The 16,065-nt window shown below is 38.2% G+C and overlaps 1 protein-coding gene and 1 long non-coding RNA gene across 3 annotated transcripts in view; one reads left to right on the top strand and one right to left on the bottom strand.

The window, feature by feature from the left end:
- Positions 1-34: 34 nt before the first annotated feature.
- The window catches only part of SERTAD2 (SERTA domain containing 2), a 114,975-nt gene continuing 98,944 nt past the window's right edge, over positions 35-16,065 (top strand). For both annotated transcript variants that reach the window (XM_019808376.2, XM_034659227.1), the window contains exon 1: positions 35-762. The gene's annotated coding sequence lies outside the window, so the exon portion shown is untranslated. The remainder of the gene's footprint in view (positions 763-16,065) is intronic.
- LOC117801984 overlaps positions 6,390-16,065 on the bottom strand; it is a 16,448-nt gene continuing 6,772 nt past the window's right edge. Inside the window, exon 3 of the long non-coding RNA XR_004624942.1 lies at positions 6,390-6,513. This is a non-coding gene — a long non-coding RNA (uncharacterized LOC117801984). The remainder of the gene's footprint in view (positions 6,514-16,065) is intronic.

The raw sequence follows: 16,065 nt of genomic DNA, 5'->3' as shown, positions 1-16,065 counted from the left end.
CAACGCCTCGCCCTCTCAGTCGCCTCCTCCCCTCCCGGCTCTTCCTCGGCCCCCTTTCCCCGCCGGTCCCCGCCGCATCTCCCCTGTCCAGCTGGGCGGGGACTGCTGTACGACTCTGTAAAGTCTGTGAGTCACTGCACAACCCATCAATCCAATTAAATGTCTTGAGCGAGCCGAGCAGGGGGTGCTGCCGCCGCCGCCGCTCGCCCCGCCGCGGCCGCCCCTGCTCTCAGCGCCCCTCTGATCCATGGCTGTCTGTCTGTACTTGTTACGGTGTAACCTCCTCCTCCTCCTCCTCCCTCTCCTCAGGAGCCGCTGCAACTTCCCCTCTGCCAGCCTCCTCTGCTTGGGGACTGCAAAGGCATGGGATAGATCCGGAGCCACTTCTCTCTATCTCCCCTCCAGCCCTCGCTCAATTCCCCCCCTTTAAATTAAAGTCTGTTCCTCGCTCCTCGTCGTTTTAGAGATTTATTTGTCAGTCTTATTCCCCCTGATTTATTTTCCCTCCCTGGGGCAGGGGGTCGCAGGGGCCGGCGGGTTTATTTTAGGGAAGGGGCTCTCCACCCCCACCCCCGTTTCCCCTCCTCCTTTTTCGGCGGTGACTTGATTGCCCTGCTCCTGTCCGCTCCCACCCCTCGAACTCACCGTCCTGCACTCGAGTGACGCACCGACACCCCCCGCCCACAGCCCAGACGTCCCCTCCCTCGCTGCCACCCCGACCCGTCTCGGAGCTGGACCCGGTGCCGACTTCTTCGCAGAAGGGTGAGTACTGTCTTGGGTTTTGGGAGGATCTGGAAAAATGTAGCCGGTCCACTTTGGGGAGGGCAGCGATCACGTTGTGGGCTGGAGGTGACTGGTCCGGCGTGGATTTGAGGTGGCGACTGCCTCCCTCCCTCGCTCCCTCTTCCCTCCGCCCCTCGACTCCTTATTCACCAGCTTTGCTGTATTTCTAGGTATTGCCAGACTTCCACCATCGGGGCATTATAACGCTTATAAAATGAGCGGCAATGGCATGTTTTCTGTCTTCAGGATGCTTAGTGAGCGGTAATAGTCAGCGATGGGATCTATTAGACTCTATGACCTGCAGAAAGTGTAAAACGTCTAATGGGTTCATTTTACTCCAAATCAAAGTTAAACTTTTATTTAAGAAAGAGAAAGCGAAAGATATTTCTAATTTGAATGTGTTGGGATAGAGCATGGGAAGACAGGTTGCCTAGTGGCATGGCTTAGTATTTTTATTTTAAAATAGTTTTATGGTTCCCTTTTGAAAAAAAAATGAATTCAGTATTAAGGACTATGAAGTCTTTGAACCTGTTGGAGGAAAGCAAGGTAAGATGGAAATCCAGCTTGACACTTCATCCTTATCTCACCTCTATTTAAGCAAGGCATTACCACACAGAATTTTTTATTTCTCAGTCCCTGTGCACAGTGGGATGTGTTAAGGATAAATACGTATTTTTTTTTTTTGATATCCATTTTTTGTATACTTCATGGCTCTTAAGCAATGTGATGCTACAGAATTTTGTAAAATTTAATTTGGTTCCTTGGTTGTGGGTGACTCAAAGGTACACGTATCTGCTACCCATATATGCTTTATGAGAATATATGCATCTTTAATATTTGCCTTATGCATCTGTAATATTTAATTTGAGATAAAAGTAAAAATTATGAGAAATTGTTACTGTGAATCGGCTACTGAGGTCACTTGTGAGAATTCAGCCTATTTAAAAATGGTAGTACTCTTTTTGAATCAAGTTCTGGTCTAGTTGTCCACAAGATTCAAATTAGGCCAAACCAAACATGTTTTGAAATATTAAAGTACAGGAAAGGCCTCTTAGTAGTTCATTCTCTCCTTCTCTTTCAGACTAACCAGAATAAGTTGTTACTAAATTTAATTTTAAAGAATAGACTGTTCCTGTACTGAAATCTGCCAAGTTTCTACAGAAAGATTTCTTTTTAAAGAGCAGAAATGTGTTTATGATCAACCCAAAGTAGTAATGTTGACTCAAATGTAAATGCTGTCGTAAGGAAATGCTTGTCATAAGCCCCAAAACCTTGCAAAGTGTTTCAGGAAGACTTATACAAAGCCTTTTGGAATTGTTTAATAAATTTTTTCTTGTGGCCTTTTTCATGAGTCTAAGACTGATTCATTGAGAGGCCTTATACCTCAGTGGAGCCCTGCTGCCTGAGTTTGAATCTTGCCGCCTACCCTTGATGGCTGTCTGACCTTGGGCAAGTTTCAAACCTGGCCTGTGCTGGTTTTCTCCTACAAATGGAAAGGATAACTTTTCCTCAAAGCATTGCTATAAAGGTAAATAAGAGAGTGCATGTCACAGAGCCCTGGGTGTTAGCTGTCCCATCATCATCATCATCTGCAGAGAGGATGTCTGGTGTAGTGATTATAAGTGTGGCCTTCAGAACCAGGCTCCTTACGTTCAAGTCTCAGAATTTCCTCTTGTTATCTTTGTGACCTTGGTCAAGTTAACTTAAGATTCCACATCTGTAAAATGGGAATAATAGCAGCATTTGCTTCATAGGGTTGTTGTGAGGTTAGAATGAGTTAATATATGCAAAGTTCTTGACTAGTGTTTGGTATGTCTTTTCAAATTTAGTTCTCTATTGTTCTTTGTATGTCTTGAAACATGGATGGCTCTATTTTTTAGAAGTAAGTTTTTGATAAAGATTTATTGCTGTCAATGAAATTAGCAGAATTCTTATTATGCATGATGTTTTGTTGGATTTATGCTTTTAAACTGGAGTTTATATGAGTCTTTATGAAATTTAGTTACTAGATGAGTTGAGTAGGTCCCTCTTTCATTTAAATTTACATAACAGAATGTATATACCTCTCTTATAATGGTACCTATCACACATTTTGCTGTTATCTGTGATTTTTCTCCTCTACTAAACAGAAAGCCCTTTGAGGGTAAGAGTAGTGTTTCATTTGTAATTTAATCTCTGGTGCCTAGCAGAGTGTTGGGTACATAAAGACGCTTAATGAATGCTGTATAATAAATTAAGTACTTTATTCTCAAGTTGTTTATGAGTAGTTGAATGACATTATAAGTGATGGTTTGGAGAGTACTATTATTAGTATTGCTGAATTGAATTTTTACATTCTCAATTATTATTTTTGTTAAGTAGAGAGTAAATGAGGGGTATTACAGTATAACTTATGTTTTATTAAGAACATATTTTTCATTTTGAAAATTAAACTTAAAATAGTCCAAAAATGCGTATTGAATATCTTTCTTTGTTATCTGACATGTCCATTTTTTTATTGTAAGATTTTATGTCTCCCAAACTTTCTGTCACTAATCTGGATGTTATTATAATTAATATGAATTATACAAATTCTATTTTGAATGTTCCAAATGATGATATGATGTTGTAATTGCCTTCAGAATTAATAATAATAAAGAGAATATATGAAACTCACACTGAAAATAAAGCAGCATCATTTCCTTCAGGATCAAATCTTTATTTCTCTTTCCATTCAAGAGTGAAACTCTTTTTCTTGAGCAGTCTTAATAAATAATTAACTTTTGAAATAGCTGTAGTAAATAGTGTAATAGGACTCATAAAGGAGGTATATGTAATTAGTAAGTAAAACACTTAAACTTTTAACTTCACTACACACTTAATAGGCATTACACAATTGGGGAATATATTTTTTTAAATAAGCAAAATTGATGGGGCCTACCAGCTGCTTCATTTATAGAATCATTCTGTTTTACTTGTCAATAAAATGCAGTTTAATTACTGTGCCCTCTGAAATTATAAAATGCAAGAAACCACTTTCATGAAAGAGATATCCTCAGCAAAGAAACCTAAATACTGATCTACTCAGGAGTGTACAGTGTTTCATAACATTGTTAAAACTTTTCAAATATGTGAGCTGTCTACTACACTGTGGATAATTGTGTATACATAATCCTTTGTTTAACTAAGTCATCAGTTACCCAATTTAGTTGAATATATTGCATTTTTATTGGCTAAAACAATCAATTTTGTTGACTTGCCCTTTTTTGTCCTTGTACTGTTAAAGCAGCCAATCTCAAATGAAACTTAAATACATTAACTTATGGACTTAGAAACTACACTTAGGAACTACACTTAAGTGTCTGGTCTGTGAGATGGAAAGTTGCTTATTTTTTGCTTGACACATTTTAGCATGACATTGTTTCTGTAGCTCCTATCTCTTTTCCTTGACACTCCAGTGAAGGCACTGGAGTATTTATTAGCATTTTACAGATGTATATGATGTCTCCAGCTTTTAAAAAAGCAATGTTTCTGATGAAGAACCGTGTGGAAAGAAGAGGCGAGAGGGATAGAAATAACTTTTAGGACTTGTGATTTCTATCCTTGTCTCCTAACACTAAGAAAACGGATGACTGTGTAGTCTGCTAGTGATCAAAAGGAGAGGAAAGTTAGCTACGCATTATCTATTGACAAACTTAGAACTGAGGTCCATGGACTTCTAGACTGAGCAGTGGTACTGACTGGCATGTGACCTTGGGTGGTACACTTCACTTCCACTCCTCTCCATGTTCTTACCCTTTCAGTAGGAAGAGGGAAGGCAGTTGTGCTGCCCTCACTCTGAGAGGACATTGTAGGGGTTGTAAGTGCTTTTTAAAAGCATTGGAGAAGGACAAAATGCAAGCGAATACAAAATAAACATTAGCATTTAGAAATGGATGTTTGTTTATCATTATTTAAAAATTGTAACCTTTTAGATCTTTTGTCTGAAAGGCATTTTTCCTTTTAACTTTGTATTTGAAGAGACTTCTTACTGGTGTGTTCACAAGAATATATGAGGTACCTTTGCAAGAGACAAGGAACTTTGGTTTAATTGAATGGGATTTTAATGTTAACACTGAATTTTGGTGTATCCTGAGTTATAGCAGATGTTGTTGAAGAACAAAGTATGTATCGAGGAGATAACTCATTTTATTAAGTTTAAGCTTGTAAAACCTGCTCATGCATTGCAGGAAAAAAATGTTCAGATATTTCAGATTCCATTAGAGGTATATTCAAAGAGAAAAATGAATCACATTATTTACTTTTATAAAATTTCAAAAGGATTACTTGGCTGTAGGACCTCTCCTTATGCTCATTTATTTTGTACCTCAGATGCAGTGAAATGTGCACATTTCAGAGTATGTATAGTGGCTTGGAGGATTTCATTTATTCCAGCTAATCTTTTATTTAGGAAGATGAGTGAAGACACATGTGGAAAGGCTCTAGGTTAAGCAACTAGGTTTGTTTGTTTGTTTGTTTGTTTCTTTTGTCCCTAAAAGTGAGTTAGCCGTCTTTAAAAGCCCAGAGCTAGCACATTATGAAAGTTTTTTTGAATTTAGCTTTTCCTCTCTCTGGTTATTAGAGAAGAGTTGTCACAACCTCAGATGTTACTCACTTTTTTAAGTGGAAATGAAATTCTGGGGTACTCAGAGTAAGACCTATTAAGACAAGTAGGACATATGAGAAATATTATTTATTCCATTTAATATTAAGTATAGGGAACAAGGATCCTCAAATGCAGGGTTGCTAAGCAGAGCGCAACTTTTAAAAATATATTGTCCTTCAGTCCTTACTGTTCAGTTTCCAACTGATAGAAACTTGGAATGATCAGATTTCTTCTCCGCTTTGGAACTTAAAGTCTACATTGATGTTGATAATTTTGTGTGGTGGTATGTATAACTCTGTAGTGCTTAATGTTTACTTTTAACATATTAAATAAAACGATCAGACCAGTCCATCCTTATTTTAAATTTGATCTGTTTTTCACAACCCTCTTCCCTTTGTCCTACCATTGTTTTCAATTTTCTTGGTGGTTCCATGAGTTTGTCTTTCTTTTAATGCAGCATCTTTCTTATTTGTTCCCGTCTTCTTTTTGCATTGGTTTCTTTTCCCTCAGTCACAACAGGTTTTTTCTAAGCTCTCTTTTGCCTTTGCCTCTGTATAAGGTATGGAGTAGGAGTTTGCATTTAGTTCAGTCTGCTTTTGTGAGACTGAGGCAAAGTATAAAATTTTCTGTATAGAAAATGTGCTTCGTCTTACCTCAGCAGATGAGCTCTCCCATCATCTTATCTACACACAACTTCAGGGGCCTTTTTGTAAACCTACAACCACGTTTTAGCTTATGTGAGGTGGTGAAAAGGGGAAACTGTGACACATTTATTATTTACTGCTTTTTCTGTTAATCTCTTATTGGGGGATACTCACAGCATTTTTTCTGTCCACATTATCTTGAGACATCTCAAACATCCCAGCTTTGTTGTCCTCCTTTTGCTCCATGTCCAGTGTGCTGGCGAGCTCCTGAGCTGTCTCAGCAGTGACCATCACCACCTGACCGCGTTGGGGGTGGCTGGCCTGAGCACATCATTAGACGGGAAGAGCAGCTCCTTTGTTTTGTTTTGTTTTGTTGTTAACTCTTTAAAGCCAGACAGAACATCAGACCATGTCCACTGTGAGGTTTTCCAGGGTTCACCATTGTTGAATGATTAATGATTCCTGGTGAAGAAACCATCAGCTTTATTGTCTTCAACTCAAATGAAATGTATCCCTTTGAGTTAACTTTTGTTTTGTATTTTAAGGGTTCTTTTCACCCAGAAAATCAAAGGGTATGAAAATGAATATGGATTTTTAAACAAAAAAGATTTACATAAAAATCCTTTGAGTAGAAAGTTTGCTAAGGACCCAAATCCATTGATTTGGAGAGAATGTTTAATAGTTTCCCTAAATATCTGACATTATTCAGACATCAGTGGTAGAAAACCTTTCAATTTGATTAAACAAAATGACTCCTCCTTTTGATTTAGATAACAAACAGTCCGTTGTTAGTTTTTAATTTAAGCAATTCAAATATAAGATTAGATATTTTAGAGTTGAGTAAATAAGAGATTTTCCCCCCCAGAAATTGTACTTTGTGAAACCTATGTCTCATAGAAAAATTTGATCTTTTTTTTGGGGGGGGCACACCTTATCCCATTCCTGGCTTCCATTCATTCATTTATTCAGTTCATTCAACAGATATTTACTGAACACTTACTATGTACCAGCTATTCTTACTAGGCACATATCTTACAACAGTGGAGAAAAGAGACAAGTATTCCTGTCCTTGTAGAAATTACATTCCAAACCATTGTGGTGGTATAGAGCTTGTTACTTACTATATGGCGTAGTCATAACTGAACATTGTGTAATAATCTGAAAAGAAAGTAAGATTTCTTCGTGCGGATTTTATGTCCTTCAACTTGGTGTAAAAGGAATCCTAACTCCTGAAACAAAACTCCATTTGAATGAACAATTATCATTTGAGTTTGAGTTGAAATATTAAACACCTATAATATTGCTGGATGTTTCCACTAGAAATCCTGAAATCATCGTCATTTATGAACCCTGGGAAACCTGCCAGTGGTTAGGGTTTGAAATTTCTCCTTGGTTTTCTTTACACTTTTATTTATTTATTTAGAAGATTTATTTTTTTATTTATTTGAGAGAGGGGGGTGGGGGGAGGAAGAGGGGCCACATGAGCAGGGGGGAGGGGCAGAGGGAGAGGGAGAAGCAGACTCCCTGCTGAGAAGGGAGCCCTATGCAAGGCTCAGTCCCAGGACCCCGAGATCATGACCTGAGCCAAAGGCAGATGGTTAACTGACTGAGCCACCCAGGCGCCCCTTCTTTACACTTTCAAAGTTGTTTTCTCCCTTTGCTTTGTTTTCTTTGTGACAGAGCCTGAAAAAAATGTGTAAGACTGAAAATTGCACAATGGAAATGTAGTCATCTCAGCTATATTGCACAATTAACAAGAAAATCTTAAGTTTGCTCTGTCTAGTGTATGTAAAGAACTAATTTTTTGTTTCCATGATTGTCAAAACCATGTAATTTCTTAAACAAATAAAACTTAGTATATATTTCCACCTCAGATATTAAAGTAGATATATCTAAGTGTTTTTGCAGTACAAATAGCATTAATATGATATGATATAATAGAATGATTTTTATTTTTAAATTTTTATTCACAAATATTTGATACATGTCCCAAGTTTGGGTATCAGAGACTAATAAGACATAGCACCTGTTCATAAGGGTGTTCACAGTCCGTTTGGGAAGACAAACGATCCCCACATGAACATTTTCTCTTGTATTAGGCAATATAGGATTTAGGTTGTGGGAAGTCTCCTGTGGGCCACAACAGTAGCTGAGTCCTGGGTCCAATGGACTTGCGTCCTGAAGGCCCTGGCTGGCCTTCATGGGACTCTATCTTTCCTGTTTGGTTGGGGAAGGATGGTTAGCAGGCTTTCTTTGTGCCTTAGGCCCCTAAGGGCAGTGCTGTCTCCTTTCTAGCTACTGCAACTGCTCAGCAAGGAAGGGGAAGGAGAGGGAACAGAGCCCACATCCTAGCCATTTCTTTCATTCCGTAGCAGTGCCCATGGGAAGCAGAAACTGTGCCTGAGAACGGAATATATATAGACACCATGGATACAGTTTAGGTTCTTGAGGCCAAAAATTCTTCCATAGGTTTGGAAAGACCGACGTATTAATGAGGGCCCTGTAAACAAGGGGAGTTTCCTGAAAAGCAGAAGAAACACTTGAGAGAGGAGGAAAGAAAGGTAGACTGAGGCTTTTGGTGGTTACTGGAGATGCACTCTTTCTTCCTTAGTTTTGCCTGGAGCAGCCCTGCCTGTGAGAGAGGCATGCTCTGGGCCTAATATGCCAAATTTAGGAAGTCTGTATGTATTGCTGTAATATGTAGATGTAATCTAAGTTGTTTTGCTTCAGAATTAGCCAAAATTCTTGGTATGTGTGTGTATTTAAATTCTCAAACATAATGCTGTGTGCCTATGGCTTTTGTTTTCATTTCCCTGGATATTTGAAAATATTACGAATCTCTTTGTTTTTAGAGTACATTTGTTTGTTTATTTGGGCCTAAATCTAAGATAGAATAACACATCATATGCTTGTCTCTTAGATTTAAATTACAGGGAAAAAAATCCAAAGCATCAATGTATATTTTATCTATTGATGAAAGTATTTGGACACTTGTGTATAGATTTCTTTGTCGTTGTTGTTGTTATTTTAAATAACAATTTCTATCAAGAATTTCTTTTCCTGGGTACACCTGGGTGTCTCAGTCGGTTAAGCATCTGCCTTCGGCTCGGGTCATGATCCCAGGGTCCTGGGATTGAGCGCCACATGGGCTCAGTGGGGAGGTACTTCTCTCTCTGCCTGCCGCTCCCCCTGCTTGTGATCGCTCTGACAAATAAAAATAAATCAAACCTTTAAAGAAAAAAAAAAAGAATTTCTTTTCCTGAAAACTATATCTGGGCAAAAACCATCGCACATCTATTTGAATGGAAAGGCTGCCTAGGATAGTTATGTTCATTATCTTGATTGCTATGATGGTTTCAGGAATATATACATACGTCACAACTTACCAAATTATACATTTTAAATCTCTGCATTTATTGTGTATCAATAAAACTTTTTAAAAAGCCCCTTAAGTCATAAGGTACATTTTCAAGATAAAATCCCTATTATACAAATTATATTTTTAAAAGTTTGTCCTTTGTTTTTTATTTCTCTCTTTTATTTTATCTACCATTTATTCATCTCTATCCCATACCCCAGACACATATATTTTAAGAAAGACAAATAGAACTAAGGAGGCCTATGCACCAGCTGAAATTTAGATATGGGACCTTAGAGAGCTTTTTTCCATATGTAAGGCTCACTGGAGTATCTTTAAGTAAATTGCACATATTCGAATTTAGAGAATTGGAGTTGCGTATTTTTCAAGAAATCCTCCTTCCTTTATAGTTCAACAGATTATGACTCATCTTTGGCATGGAGTAAAGGACATGATTTTGGTAAGACCTTCTTTTTCTTAAAAGAGGTTAAATGGCTTAATGCTTCCTCTTAAATATTGTTCCCTTTTTTTTCATTTTTATAAAGTAAATTTTGGCATATGAAACCATAGACTCAATGAGTAGATTTGTTTAGGAAGAACTAAGTCTGCTCCATTCTTCATGCCCCAAGGGTTAATATATGTTTTGTTAAAGTTATGGTTTACTATTAATTGAATATTCCTTATGTCATCCAATGTATGTTTCAGGGAAATTTCTTTACTGTTGGATTAATGCTTAAATTTAGAACACTGGCAATTTTTCATGAATAAAAAAGAGTCCAGAAAAATTTTCAGAGTTGTCTTTACAAGATTGGGACTATCAGAGTTGTGACTTTTCAGGCTCTTTCTACCATACCAACGATACACATTAGGATTACCCACTCCAAGGCCTCAATCCCAGGGTGAGGCCCTCATTCAGGTATTTTTTTAAGTCCCCAGATTATTCCAGTGTGCATCCATGCTATTTCCCGCACCATATTCCCCCACACTCAAACTTCGTACCGTAAAACTTTCAAACATGTAGAGAACTTGGAAGAATAATTCAACAAACACCCATATTCTCTCTACCTAACTCAGTAATTATTAACCTTTTGCTCTATTTGCTTTATGGCACACTCTCTTTTTCTCTCTACATATATACTTCATCATACCATGTGAAAATAGGTTTCAGCCATCATGACTCTTTACCATTAAATGCTTCAGTACGCATCTCCTGGGAATAAAGACATTCTCCTGCATAACCACAACACCATTATCACACCTAAGAAAATTAATAATAACTTAGAATGCTCTCTAAGAGCTCCATTCCATTTATTAAAGGCATATGAATTCATATTCTACTAAAAATTAAATGCATATGAAATGAGAAGTTCTTCAGAATATGAAGTTCTGGGAATTCTTGCTAGTGATATGTTTCTCCTCTGTGTTTGCTTAAAACATTTTGATGAAGTAAATGCATTTTCCTAATGTATGGTGAGGTAAGATCCTTCCTAGCTCTCACATCGCACAGTCATGTCATGAGAAAAAACACTTATCAAAGTTCATGCCACAGTGCGGTTTAGGGGGAAAAGTCCAGTTTCAAGCCAGAACAATGTTGGTTCAAACGCTTGCTCTGCTACTTACTGCAGGGGACCTTGGAGAAATAAAATTCTTATATCAGTTAGGATGCTGTCAGAAACAGCATCCAGGATGCTCACTGGAGTGATCAGGATATTTATTATTTCACAAGAAATACTGAGGTAGGACAAGCTCCGGGGTTGGTCAGTTCTGTCGTTTAGGTTCTTAGCATCTTTCTGCTGTGCCAGACTCCTTACAGGCTCCAACTTCTGTTTTGGGCTCCTTCCTCAAGCTGCTTCACATTCATATATTATGGTATTCAGGGGAAGTCAGAAACCTCCCCACAGGTGTGGACCGTCTGTCCTTCTGTCTGATTGGACGTCTCTGGCCACTTCTCGACCAGTAGCTTTGGTTGGGCTTTTCATAGGGAGAAGAAGGGAGGAATGGAAGTTGGGTATACCACTAACAGTGTTCATTACTCCTCCAAGCCTCAGTTTTCTTTGCTGTAAAATAGGAACAATGATGCCTATTTCTGTGATAATCAACTGACATGAAATAGGTAAAGCAACAAACACAAAGCTGTGTTTAATAATGCTAATTCCTATTTTATTTCTCTCCTTTTCATCTTATAAAAAATTTTGTCTTCCTTTGACACTGCCACACTACATACTAGTCAGTACATAATAAGTGACTCCCTTAGCTGGTCTCTTGTGTGTCCTCTCACCTCAGTATGTAAGGCAAAACATTTTACGTGAACTTTGTGGATTGGTCAGATACCCTCCATTAACCTACTTTGGCCCATCTTATTTTTTCTTATATATTTCAACTTCACATTATATTACTGCAGAACCGAAAGGAAGCTGTCAATGGTGGGTATGTATTTATCAAGATCCAGATCAAATGTGAGCAAAAATCTCTTTAATGTTACTATCCATAAAAACAGCACAGTTGAGATAGATTTTCCCCTTTTATTAAAATAAATGCACCATGACCTGTGAAAAAGTCAGCAAAATAAAATGCTGTATTTGAAATATAGTATCTTATTTGTCCAGGATAGACCAGATCTTTGATACTTTGGGAAAATCTAGGCTTATTGTAGTTTAGCTACTCTGACTTCTTCAGAACCTACTTTCTAAAGAGAATGGTGTTGTCTTTATCAGCAAACCTTCTTTCACCCACTGTGAGAAAGTCATCTTCCAAAATTGTGTTTTCCAATATGTGTGAACACTGGAGGGTCTTTGTTCAGGCATGCCCTTTTCAAAATATGTAGAGAAGGATTGTCATATTTTTCTCCCTATGGAATTTCTAAAGCACTTCTGAAACACCTGTGAAGTTCTGCAAAATTATTACAACCCAATCACATGGGAAGATCATTACCTTGTTTTTGAATTTTCTTCCTAAACAATGGGGTCACTCTTAAAGGGAAGCTATTGCTCCTTCTCGACCCCTCAAGTAGAATATTGAATTCCTGCTAATCTCCATGGTGAGAAAATTGAAAAATGGTGACAAGCCCAGTGTCTCTCCTGACCTGGAAGATGCTGAACCTTGGCTCATCTTTTTTCTGTTACAGTTTTTTACTTTGTCTTTAATTTTGTTCATGAGGTATCTATCGGTCTAGTAGGCTCTGTGAATACTGAAAATGGTCAGATTTTGAGTGGTTCCATTCATAATTCAAACCTGCTGGCATGCATCATTTCAGCCAGAGGGATATTTTCTATTTTGACTGATTGATTGATTGTTATATTTATTTATTTCAGAGAGAGAGGGAGGGAGAGCATGTGTGTGAGGGTGGGAGGAGCAGAGGGAGAGGGAGAGAGAACTCTAAGCAGACTCCGAGCTGAGCGTGTGCCCAATGCGGGACTCAATCCCATGACCCTAGAACACAACCTGAGTGAAAACCAAGAGTCAGACGCCCAACTGACTATGCCACCCAGGAACCCCAGAGGGATATTTTTTAAAGGAACTATTTAAGTGTATGTTGATGTTTTTTATACATCTCAAATGAAGTTTCTATAAATCTTTAATTATGAAGCAGCACAATCAGTGCAGAACTCTGAAATAAATTATAATTTTATTGAAGAAGCCAGATAAGGGACACTGTGGCTAGAACTTTAGTTAAAAGTGCTAGATTTTTGGAAAAAAAAGTTTGAAATTTCTATTGCATTTCCTCAAACTGCTATTGGTTACTTTAAAAAAGGGTGACATGTGATTATAATTTATGAAACCTGCTTTTGTTTGGGCAGATTTTTAATTTTAGTACCTTGCCGGAAACTTTTGTGGACAGGATTCCCTTTGCTGTGTAACAAATGCTTTCACTGTTTAGTTAAGGTTTGCTACCAGTAGCTCAGAGGCTAAAATGAAAAGTGAAATGGCTGTTGTTTCCCATCTAATACCAGATTTTATTTTTATTTCCACTACCCAGTGTTAAAAAAAGAAATGAAAAGAAAGCAAAGATCGAGATCCAAAAGCTCAAACTAAAATTTAATTTCCTAACTAGAATAAGGCTGGCTTTGCCATGATGTGAAGAGTCATACGTAGGAAACATTTGTTCATAGCTATACAGTTGGCCATACTAATTGCCGGGATTAGTAGTTGTATCGGCATGTATTCCTGTCTTCAGACACTCAATCAGGCACGTAAAAACCAATCAAGGCTAAGCAGTTGGGATTGACTCAACTTTTACAACTCCCTACTGAGAAATGTTTCAACTGTGCTTCTTGAGAGAATGGAACAAAAATCTAAGTGATAGTGGGTTGGAGAGCAGTGCATTAATTGCCTCTTTTTACCCAGGACTTTAATAATAGAGTAATTGCCAGAGCTTTGTCTTTGTTTCTTTCTTGATTCTATCATTTCTGTATTCTGTCTTGGAGCTTCTCATGTGCAGGGTCTAAAGTTGTATGGGAACAGATTCTTAGGGCAAACTGCTTTTGTCCCAGGACATTTATTGTTTCCACTTTTCATTTGGAGTTCTTATTCTGATTGAAAATCACAGCATGATCAATGAAAAATTTTTGACCAGCTAAGAATGATATCTTCACAGTGGCTTTTAAAAATTATTTGGAAAAGAGATTATACTTGGCGAATCATTTTTGTTATTATTTCTGGAAGACTAGTGCTGTGGAAAATTTTAGGGCTCTGAGTCCCTTTTGCCATATTGAGCATTGTGCCATTCAATTCATACATCTTTAACTATATGCTATGGGACTGAGTCATGAAGTATTTGGGGGTACTTACTGGTCGTCAACTTGAGTTTTGAGAAGTGATTTTTAAAAAATTTGTAGCTAGACAAAAGCGAAGGGTCATTGAGAGTATTGGAATTGTGTTATGGTTGAAAAACTTGATGGTCAGAAAATTTGTCCGTAATTAGCCATACGTTTAGATTGATTGTGAACCAAGTCATGGACTCTGCTGGTGGTACGGCCTGTCTCTCTCCCAACTGAGCATGAAAACCTGGTAGTACAGGGATGCTCCTGTCTTCTTGGGATGGTCACGTTACACTGCGGCTCCTGTCACATGTTCTCACTAACACAGCGAGTACCAAGTGGTGAGTGCACTAAATGGACATGGGTCATGAGTTTTTGGGTTTTTTCTTTGCAGTACTTATGCACCATAAGAGCAAGATGATGACAACTGAAGCATTTTCTATTTGGGCTAATTTAGGATCACCAACAGAGACATAAAGGCATTTGAGCACTCTTTTTTCTTCCTTTATGTTTTGCTCTCATGTGATGACTAGACAGGGAGGTGTGCAAAGAATCAGCGTTGGTGTGATGGAGGAGGGGTGCTCATTGCCACTACTTTTCGTTGGTCTGTGAGATCTACTAATCATCTCATATGGCCTCTGGCAGCTGTTCTGCGACCTAGGTTTCACTTCCTTTGCAGAAACTGTGACTTTTATTTTTGAATAATTGATGAATAAGAAGGTGTTTTTTAAAAAAAAAATGGATTCGCCATTTCCTAAAATAAAGTGGAAGCCTTTTGTTTGCTTATTCCGCTTCATCTTCTATTAGCCATTTGTACACTTGTAGGCATAGTTGGTGTGAGAATTACTCTTTTTGAAAGCTTTCCATTTGGTTTTTGGTCCAAGTGGTTGACATTCCCGCTAGCAGTATCCTGACTTCTTACCTGAGGCATGTAAAATGAGGTGCACTTTGGAATATTTATTCTTTAACTTTTGAATATTGGATGCAGGTATTAGTGCGAATTCCACACACCATTATGTGACGAGAAGAAAAGAGACATGTTTATGACTACCGAGAAATTCAAAGAGAAGTTCTGTCCTGTTCTGTCAGTTACTGAGATGGAACTGCGTTTTCTTTTATTAGGTGTGTCTTTGAAGTTGAAATGATTCAGTAGTCACCTGTGAGCATTAGTGTGTTGAGTCCTTGGAACCCTTTGTACTCCCAGCGAGGCAGTTCATGAAGCAGATGTGTGACAAGCATGTATGTTATGACTTTTCTAAATAGCGTACCACACAGTGATGGTGTTTTGGTATACTGGACTGTAGCCGTTACAGCACGACGTGTCAGGTAGAAACTCGGGCACTTGGTCAATCCAGTTATAGCTGCCTACTCTTCATTTGCCCTTATTTTCTCAGTGTGCTTTATAGTGATCCTGTCAATCCGACACGGCCAGACAACAAAAATAAATCTCAAATAGTTGACTTTAGAGTTTTAAGTTAGTGGGTTGGGGGGAAGCATGAAGTATGAGGATGACTACCAGTTTGGTTTCCCTTAGTATTCCTCTTGCTGGTTGCCTTATCGGTGGACCACATTACTTTATATGCACTTTTATTTCGTTTAAAAATAAAGCTCATGAACTTTGTACTGGTTCAGGATGTGTGAGGCTCTGCTGTAATCACTGCTCTGTTCAGCCAATAAAATCCTTGTAATTGTAAAACATCTGCGACTGTCAGACTATTAATGTTCCTGTGTGCCACCATTTTGTCATTGTTTTGCATCATCATTGGCTTGTGTGTTCGGGTATTCTTCACCACATGAAGGAATGAAGCTGATGACAGCCATTTTCAAGGATAATCTAAGCCTGCTTCCATATTTTTCTACAGGGTCTTCTGGCATCCTTTTTTTTTTTTTTTTTTTTTT

This window comes from Ailuropoda melanoleuca, chromosome 4 (genome assembly GCF_002007445.2).
Source record: "Ailuropoda melanoleuca isolate Jingjing chromosome 4, ASM200744v2, whole genome shotgun sequence".
Classification (NCBI taxonomy): Eukaryota; Metazoa; Chordata; class Mammalia; order Carnivora; family Ursidae; genus Ailuropoda; species Ailuropoda melanoleuca.
Note: the sequence above shows the minus strand (reverse complement) of the source record. Positions and strands in the feature narration are given on the sequence as shown.